Genomic DNA, 8,226 nt, shown 5'->3' on the forward strand with positions numbered 1-8,226 from the left:
ATAATGTGGGGTGTTACGGGGTATGACAATATAGGTCTTGTAGAAGAGAAACAGGCGCATCTTTCGCGCAAGGTAACGAAGGGCGCTATGTTCAAAAATCTGAAACTAGAGCTCAAAATTTGAAAAAAATGTTAAAAACAGGGGGGTTGGCTTATTCCATGGCTTCTACAGAAAAATAATGTGGGGTGTTACGGGGTATGACAATATAGGTCTTGTAGAAGAAAAACAAGCGCATCTTTCGCGCAAGGTAACGAAGGGCGCTATGTTCAAAAATCTGAAACTAGAGCTCAAAATTTGAAAAAAATGTTAAAAACAGGGGGGTTGGCTTATTCCATGGCTTCTACAGAAAAATAATGTGGGGTGTTACGGGGTATGACAATATAGGTCTTGTAGAAGAGAAACAGGCGCATCTTTTGCGCAAGGTATCGAAGGGCGCTATGTTCAAAAATCTGAAACTAGAGCTCAAAATTTGGAAAAAAATGTTAAAAACAGGGGGGTTGGCCTATTCCATGGCTTCTATAGAAAAAAAATGAGGAGTGTCACGGGGTATGACTATATAGGTCTTGTTGAAGAGAAACAGGCGCATCTTTTGTGCAAGGTATCGAAGGGCGATATGTTCAAAAATCTGTAACTAGAGCTCAAAATTTAAAAAAAAAATTGTTAAAAACAGGGGGGTTGGCCTATTCCATGGCTTCTAGAGAAAAATAATGAGGGGTGTCACGGGGTATGACTATATAGGTCTTGTAGAGGAGAAACAGGCGCATCTTTTGCGCAAGGTATCGAAGGGCGCTATGTTCAAAAATCTGAAACTAGAGCTCAAAGTTTGAAAAAAAATTTGTTAAAAACAGGGGGGATGGCCTATTCCATGGCTTCTTGAGAAAAATAATGAGGGGTGTCACGGGGTATGACTATATAGATCTTGTAGAAGAGAAACAGGCGCATCTTTTGCGCAATGTATCGAAGGGCGCTATGTTCAAAAACCTGAAACTGGAGCTCAAAATTTGAAAAAAAATTGTTAAAAACAGGGGGAATAGCCTAATCAATGGCTTCTAGAGAAAAATAATGAGGGTTGTCACGGGGTATGACTATATAGGTCTTGTAGAAGAGAAACAGACGCATCTTTTCCGCAAGGTAACGAAGGGTGCTATGTTCAAAAATCTGAAACTAGAGCTCTAAATTTGAAAAAAAATTGTTAAAAAGGGGGGGGGGGGAGGCCTTTTCCATGGCTTCTAGAAAAAAATAATGAGGGGTGTCACGGGGTATAACTACATAGGTCTTGTAAAAGAGAAACAGGCGCATCTTTTGCGCAAGGTATTGAAGGGCGCTATATTCAAAAATCTGAAAATAGAGCTCAAAATTTGAAATAAATTTGTTAAAAACAGGGGGAATGGCCTATTCCATGGCTTCTAGAGAAAAATAATGAGGGTTGTCACGGGGTATGACTATATAGGTCTTGTAGAAGAGAAACAAGCGCATCTTTTGCGCAAAGTAACGAAGGGCGCTTTGTTCAAAAATTTGAAACTAGAGCTCAAAATTAAAAAAAAAAATTGTTAAAAACAGGGGAATTGGCCTATCCCATGGCTTGTACAGAAAAATAAAGAGGGTGTCACGGGGATTGACTATATAAGTCTTGAAGAAGAGAAACAGGCGCATCTTTTGCGCAAGGTATCGAAGGGCGCTATGTTCAAAAATCTGAAACTAGAGCTCAAAATTTGAAGAACAAAAATTTGTTAAAAACAGGGGATTGGCCTATTCCATGGCTTTTAGAGAAAAATAATGAGGGGTGTCACTGGGTATGACTATATAGGTCTTGTAAAAAAGAAACAGGCGCATCTTTTGCGCAAGGTATCGAAGGGCGCTATGTTCAAAAATCTGAAACTAGAGCTCAAAATTTGAAAAAAAATGTTAAAAACAGGGGGGTTGGCCTATTCCATGGCTTCTAGAGAAAAATAATGAGGGGTGTCACGGGGTATGACAATATAGGTCTTGTACAAGAGAAACAGGCGCATCTCTTGCGCAAGGTATCGAAGGGCGGTATGTTCAAAAATCTGGAACTAGAGCTAAAAATTTGAAAAAAATTGTTAAAAAAAGGGGGGTTGGCCTACTCCATGGCTTCTAGAGAAAAATAATGAGGGTTGTCACGGGGTATGACTATATAGGTCTTGTAGAGGAGAAACAGGCGCTTCTTTTGTGCAAGGTATCGAAGGGCGCTATGTTGAAAAATCTGAAACAAGAGCTCAAAATTTGAAAAAAAAATTTGTTAAAAACAGGGGGATTGGCCTATTCCACGGCTTCTAGAGAAACATACTGAGGGGTGTCACGGGGTATGACTATATAGGTTTTGTAGAAGAGAAACAGGCGCATCTCTTGCGCAAGGTATCGAAGGGCGCTATGTTCAAAAATCTGAAACTAGAGCTCAAAATTTGAAAAAACTTGTTAAAAACAGGGAGGTTGGCCTATTCCATGGCTTCTAGAGAAAAATAATTAGGGGTGTCACGGAGAATGACTATATAGGTCTTGTAGAAGAGAAACAGGCGCATCTTTTGCACAATGTATCGAAGGGCGCTATATTCAAAAATCTGAAAATAGAGCTCAAAATTTGAAATTTTTTTTTTAAAAACAGGGGGAATGGCCTATTCCATGGCTTCTAGAGAAAAATAATGAGGGTTGTCACGGGGTATGACTATATAGGTCTTGTAGAATAGAAACAAGCGCATCTTTTGCGCAAAGTAACGAAGGGCGCTATGTTCAAAAATCTGAAACTAGAGCTCAAAATTTGAAAAAAAAAATATTAAAAACAGGGGGTTGGCCTATTCCATGGCTTCTAGAGAAAAATAATGAGGGTGTCACGGGGTATGACTATATAGGTCTTGTAGAAGAGAAACAGGCGCATCTTTTGCGCCAGGTATTGAAGGGCGGTATGTTCAAAAATCTGAAACTAGAGCTCAAAATTTGAAAAAAAAATTGTTAAAAACAGGGGGTTGGCCTATTCCATGGCTTCTAGAGAAAAATAATGAGGGGTGTCACGGGGTATGACTATATAGGTCTTGTAGAAGAGAAACAGGCGCATCTTTTGCGCAATGTATCGAAGGGTGCTATGTTCAAAAATCTGAAACTAGAGCTCGAAATTTGAAAAAAAATGTGAAAAAGGGTGGGGGGAAGGCCTATTCCATGGCTTCTACAGAAAAATAATGAGGGTGTCACGGAGTATGACTATATAGGTCTTGTAGAGGAGAAACAGGCGCATCTTTTGCGCAAGGTATCGAAGGGCGCTATGTTCAAAAATCTGAAACTAGAGCTCAAAATTTGAAAAAAAAAAATGTTAAAAACAGGGAGATTGGCCTATTCCATGGCTTTTAGAGAAAAATAATGAGTGGTGTCACGGGGTATGACTATATAGGTCTTATAAAAAAGAAACAGGCGCATCTTTTGCGCAAGGTATCGAAGGGCGCTATGTTCAAAAATCTGAAACTAGAGCTCAAAATTTGAAAAAAAATGTTAAAAACAGGGGGGTTGGCCTATTCCATGGCTTCTACAAAAAAATAATGTCGGGTGTCACGGGGTATGACAATATAGGTCTTGTACAAGAGAAACAGGCGCATCTCTTGCGCAAGGTATCGAAGGGCGGTATGTTCAAAAATCTGAAACTAGAGCTCAAAATTTGAAAAAAATTGTTAAAAACAGGGGGGTTGGCCTATTCCATGGCTTCTAGAGAAAAATAATGAGGGTTGTCACGGGGTATGACTAAAAAAGTCTTGTAGAGGAGAAATAGGCGCATCTTTTTTGCAAGGTAACGAAGGGTGCTATGTTTAAAAATCTGAAACTAGAGCTCTAAATTTGAAAAAAATTGTGAAAAAGGGTGGGGGGAAGGCCTATTCCATGGCTTCTACAAAAAAATAATGAGGGGTGTCACGGGGTATAACTACATAGGTCTTGTAGAGGAAAAACAGGCGCATCTTTTGCGCAAGGTATCGAAGGGCGCTATGTTTAAAAATCTGAAACTGGAGCTCAAAATTTGAGAAAAATTTGTTGAAAACAGGGGGAATGGCCTATTCCATGGCTTCTAGAGAAACATAATGAAAGGTGTCACGGGATATGACTATATAGGTCTTGTAAAAGAGAAACAAGCGCATCTTTTGCGCAAGGTAACGAAGGTTGCTATGTTCAAAAATTTGAAACTAGAGCTCAAAATTTAAAAAAAAAATTGTTAAAAACAGGGGAGTTGGCCTATTCCATGGCTTCTACAGAAAAATAATGAGGGTGTCACGGAGTATGACTATATAGGTCTTGTAGAGGAGAAACAGGCGCATCTTTTGCGCAAGGTATCGAAGGGCGCTATGTTCAAAAATCTGAAACTAGAGCTCAAAATTTGGAAAAAAAAAATGTTAAAAACAGGGGGTTGGCCTATTCCATGGCTTCTAGAGAAAAATAATGAGGGTTGTCACGGGGTATGACTATATAGGTCTTGTAGAAGAGAAACAAGCGCATCTTTTGCGCAAAGTAACGAAGGGCGCTATGTTAAAAAATCTGAAACTAGAGCTCAAAATTTGAAAAAAAATTTATTAAAAACAGGGGGTTGGCCTATTCCATGGCTTCTAGAGAAAAATAATGAGGGTGTCACGGGGTTTGACTATATAGGTCTTGTAGAGTAGAAACAGGCGCATCTTTTGCGCAAGGTATTGAAGGGCGCTATGTTAAAAAATCTGAAACTAGAGCTCAAAATGTGAAAAAAAAAATTGTTAAAAACAGGGGGTTGGCCTATTCCATGGCTTCTAGAGAAAAATAATGAGGGGTGTCACGGGGTATGACTATAAAGATCTTGTAGAAGAGAAACAGGCGCATCTTTTGCGCAATGTATTGAAGGGCGCTATGTTCAAAAATCTGAAACTAGAGCTCAAAATTTGAAAAAAATTGTTAAAAACAGGGGGTTGGCCTATTCCATGGCTTCTAGAGAAAAATAATGAGGGGTGTCACGGGGTATGACTATATAGGTCTTGTAGACGAGAAACAGGCTCATCTTTTGCGCAAGGTATTGAAGGGCGCTATGTTCAAAAATCTGAAACTAGAGTTCGAAATTTGAAAAAAAAATTGTTAAAAACAGGGGGGTTGACCTATTCCGTGGCTTCTAGAGAAAAATAATGAGGGGTGTCACGGGGTATGACTATACAGATCTTGTAGAAGAGAAACAGGCGCATCTTTTGCGCAATGTATCGAAGGGCGCTATGTTCAAAAATCTGAAACTAGAGCTCAAAATTTGAAAAAAAATTGTTAAAAACAGGGGGAATAGCCTAATCCATGGCTTCTAGAGAAAAATAATGAGGGTTGTCACGGGGTATGACTATATAGGTCTTGTAGAAGAGAAACAGGCGCATCTTTTGCGCAATGTTTCAAAGGGCGCTATGTTCAAAAATCTGAAACTAGAGCTCAAAATTTGAAAACAATTGTTAAAAAGGGGGGGGGGTGGCCTATTCCATGGCTTCTAGAAAAAAATAATGAGGGGTGTCACGAGGTATGACTATATAGGTCTTGTAGAGGAGAAACAGGCGCATCTTTTGCGCAAGGTATCGAAGGGCGCTATGTTAAAAAATCTGAAACTAGAGCTCAAAATTTGAAAAATTTTTGTTAAAAACAGGGGGAATGGCCTATTCCATGGCTTCTAGAGAAAAATAACGAGGGGTGTCACGGGGTATGACTAAATAGGTCTTGTAGAAGAGAAACAAGCGCATCTTTTGCGCAAGGTAACGAAGGGCGTTATGTTCAAAATTTGAAACTAGAGCTCAAAATTAAAAAAAAAATTGTTAAAAACAGGGAGGTTGGCCTATCCCATGGCTTCTACAGAAAAATAATGAGGGTTGTCATGAGGTATGACTATATAGGTCTTGTAGAGGAGAAACAGGCGCATCTTTTGCGCAAGGTATAGAAGGGCGCTATGTTCAAAAATCTGAAACTAGAGCTCAAAATTTGAAAAAAATTTGTTAAAAACAGGGGGAATGGCCTATTCCATGGCTTCTAGAGAAAAATAATGAGGGGTGTCACGGGGTATGACTATATAGGTCTTGTAGAAGAGAAACAAGCGCATCTTTTGCGCAAGGTAACGAAGGGCGCTATGTTCAAAAATTTGAAACTAGAGCTCAAAATTAAAAAAAAAAATTGTTAAAAACAGGGAGGTTGGCCTATCCCATGGCTTCTACAGAAAAATAATGAGGGTTGTCATGAGGTATGACTATATAGGTCTTGTAGAGGAGAAACAGGCGCATCTTTTGCGCAAGGTATCGAAGGGCGCTATGTTCAAAAATCTGAAACTAGAGCTCAAAATTTGAAAAAAATTTGTTAAAAACAGGGGGAATGGCCTATTCCATGGCTTCTAGAGAAAAAAATTGAGGGGTGTCACGGAGTATGACTATATAGGTCTTGTAGAGGAGAAACAGGCGCATCTTTTGCGCAAGGTATCGAAGGGCGTTATGGTCAAAAATCTGAAAATAGAGCTCAAAATTTGAAGAAAAAAATTGTTAAAAACAGGGGAGTTGGCTTTTAGAGAAAAATAATGAGGGGTGTCACGGGGTATGACAATATAGGTCTTGTAGAAGAGAAACAGGCGCATCTTTTGCGCAAGGTATCGAAGGGCGCTATGTTCAAAAATCTAAAACTAGAGCTCAAAATTTGAAAAAAATTGTTAAAACAGGGGGGTTGGCCTATTCCATGGCTTCTACAGAAAAATAATGAGGGGTGTCACGGGGTATGCCTATATAGGTCTTGTAGAGGAGAAACAGGCGCATTTTTTTCGCAAGGTATCGAAGGGCGCTATGTTCAAAAGTCTGAAACTAGAGCTAAGAATTTGAAAAAAAGTGTAAAAAACATGGGGGTTGGCCTATTCCATGGCTTCCAGAGAAAAATAATGAGGAGTGTCACGAGGTATGACTATATAGGTCTTGTAGAGGAGAAACAGGCGCATCTTTTGCGCAAGGTATCGAAGGGCGCTATGTTAAAAAATCTGAAACTAGAGCTCAAAATTTGAAAAATTTTTGTTAAAAACAGGGGGAATGGCCTATTCCATGGCTTCTAGAGAAAAATAACGAGGGGTGTCACGGGGTATGACTAAATAGGTCTTGTAGAAGAGAAACAAGCGCATCTTTTGCGCAAGGTAACGAAGGGCGTTATGTTCAAAATTTGAAACTAGAGCTCAAAATTAAAAAAAAAATTGTTAAAAACAGGGAGGTTGGCCTATCCCATGGCTTCTACAGAAAAATAATGAGGGTTGTCATGAGGTATGACTATATAGGTCTTGTAGAGGAGAAACAGGCGCATCTTTTGCGCAAGGTATAGAAGGGCGCTATGTTCAAAAATCTGAAACTAGAGCTCAAAATTTGAAAAAAATTTGTTAAAAACAGGGGGAATGGCCTATTCCATGGCTTCTAGAGAAAAATAATGAGGGGTGTCACGGGGTATGACTATATAGGTCTTGTAGAAGAGAAACAAGCGCATCTTTTGCGCAAGGTAACGAAGGGCGCTATGTTCAAAAATTTGAAACTAGAGCTCAAAATTAAAAAAAAAAATTGTTAAAAACAGGGAGGTTGGCCTATCCCATGGCTTCTACAGAAAAATAATGAGGGTTGTCATGAGGTATGACTATATAGGTCTTGTAGAGGAGAAACAGGCGCATCTTTTGCGCAAGGTATCGAAGGGCGCTATGTTCAAAAATCTGAAACTAGAGCTCAAAATTTGAAAAAAATTTGTTAAAAACAGGGGGAATGGCCTATTCCATGGCTTCTAGAGAAAAAAATTGAGGGGTGTCACGGAGTATGACTATATAGGTCTTGTAGAGGAGAAACAGGCGCATCTTTTGCGCAAGGTATCGAAGGGCGTTATGGTCAAAAATCTGAAAATAGAGCTCAAAATTTGAAGAAAAAAATTGTTAAAAACAGGGGAGTTGGCTTTTAGAGAAAAATAATGAGGGGTGTCACGGGGTATGACAATATAGGTCTTGTAGAAGAGAAACAGGCGCATCTTTTGCGCAAGGTATCGAAGGGCGCTATGTTCAAAAATCTAAAACTAGAGCTCAAAATTTGAAAAAAATTGTTAAAACAGGGGGGTTGGCCTATTCCATGGCTTCTACAGAAAAATAATGAGGGGTGTCACGGGGTATGCCTATATAGGTCTTGTAGAGGAGAAACAGGCGCATTTTTTTCGCAAGGTATCGAAGGGCGCTATGTTCAAAAGTCTGAAACT

The 8,226-nt window shown here is 39.4% G+C and overlaps 1 long non-coding RNA gene across 1 annotated transcript; it reads left to right on the forward strand.

Annotated features, from left to right (window-relative positions):
• Positions 1-608: 608 nt before the first annotated feature.
• LOC127726104 (uncharacterized) lies at positions 609-7,376 on the forward strand. The gene is made up of 9 exons (XR_007993334.1): positions 609-776; positions 2,906-3,044; positions 3,222-3,400; positions 4,285-4,802; positions 5,863-6,091; positions 6,270-6,408; positions 6,576-6,736; positions 6,913-7,089; positions 7,266-7,376. It is a non-coding gene; the product is annotated as an uncharacterized LOC127726104 (long non-coding RNA).
• The last annotated feature ends 850 nt before the right edge of the window (positions 7,377-8,226 follow it).

Source organism: Mytilus californianus, unplaced genomic scaffold, assembly GCF_021869535.1.
Source record: "Mytilus californianus isolate M0D057914Y unplaced genomic scaffold, xbMytCali1.0.p SCAF_16, whole genome shotgun sequence".
NCBI lineage: Eukaryota > Metazoa > Mollusca > Bivalvia > Mytilida > Mytilidae > Mytilus > Mytilus californianus.